Here is a 1,591-nt window from a genome sequence, read left to right on the forward strand (position 1 = left end):
ACACCGCGACCCGGAAGTCGGGGAGCGAAGCGACGGGAACGCCTTCCCCGGCACACTGCCCGGCCCCGCCCCGCCGCCCTCTCCGATTGGCCCAAGCTCCACCAATCGCTATCTCTGAAAGGACGCTGAGCTGGGCTGCCCCGCCGCGCGTGCTCGGATTCTAGGGACGCCCGACGGTTTTCCTGGCAACCACTACCTTGAGGCACGCCCCTCGCCAAAGATCGATCTTTGGCAGAGCGGCTCCGTAGATTTTTCTCGCCTTAAATTTCAGGTCTTTTGCGCAAGCTGAAACGGTGTACTACTCCTAGATTCCAAGCACGGGAGAAGCGATGTGCTTTGTGTAACTTTCATACCGCCAAGGTTACAAAAGCGCTTTCACCTGCATTTAATCTTAATTCTGTGAAGTAATTAGTAACAGTCCCACTTTATGGATGAGGAAACAGAATTTACGTCGAATGACTTGCCCATGGCTACTACGTGGCAGATACGGAGAGCCCTGTACGTTGAGTAGAGAAGTTTAGACTTTGTCCTGTAATGATAAACATCTAATAGTACATGGAACATTTATTCCTTAGTTGGTTTTTTCTTGAAAAAGTAACTTATGCACATGATTTTTTTAAAAAATCCAACCTCAAACAGTACATTCATTAATTCAAGTATCTGTTGATTGGCCGTTGATGCACCAGGCAGTGTTCTAAGAGGGAGTCATACATTAAATAAATGCAAATATTTAGTATGTCAAGTGGTACTAAAGGGGTATTAGGTAAGGGGGGGAGAGTTTCTACATACAGTGTAGACAGGGGAGTCTCCGTGTTAAGGTGACATTTGACCAGTGTTCGTAATGAAGTAAGGGAGTGAGAGTATCTGGAGGAAGAGTATTCCAGACACTAGAAAGGCAAGTGCAAAGACATACTTCATAAGGTGGAGGAATAGCAAGAAGGGCAGTATGCCTGGAGGAGAAAGAACAAGGGGAGAGTAAAATGCAAGTACAAAGGACAATTTACACTGAAAAATAACTTCCACCCACCATGCACAACTCCTGGTCCCTCAGCCCCCTTTCTCGAAAGCAACCAGTATTAGTTGCCTGTTTGTACCTTCAGGGACATTCTATGCAAATATATATATATATATATATATATATACCCCCTCCATCCCCCCTTGTTAGCACAAACTGAAGCAGCAGTACACACTTTTCCACACCTCAACCAACATTTTTTTAAAAGGTGCTAATTGTAAAACGCTAGACATGTGAAGGGTGCATAAGCCATCATCCCTGCCCCATAGAAGCAACTAACTTGGTAATGAAATCTGGACATATACTATAATAATAAAACAGACTCGGATCTTGAAAGGAACTTAAAGATCATCTCAATGAATATTTTTTATTGTACATAAAAAGATTCAGAAAGGCAAAGTACACAGCCAAATTGGCAAATTAAGAACTAGAAACAAACCTATATTTCAGGTGTCTCTCTATTACTACACAAAACCTTCATAGAATAGAAAGTGAGATAATTCTGTAGTACAATTATAAAATCCTTTTACTTTTTCAATGTGCTACACCGAGAGCTGGGGGTGGTGGTGCAGAGAG

This window comes from Eubalaena glacialis, chromosome 5 (assembly GCF_028564815.1).
Source record: "Eubalaena glacialis isolate mEubGla1 chromosome 5, mEubGla1.1.hap2.+ XY, whole genome shotgun sequence".
NCBI classification, from domain to species: domain Eukaryota; kingdom Metazoa; phylum Chordata; class Mammalia; order Artiodactyla; family Balaenidae; genus Eubalaena; species Eubalaena glacialis.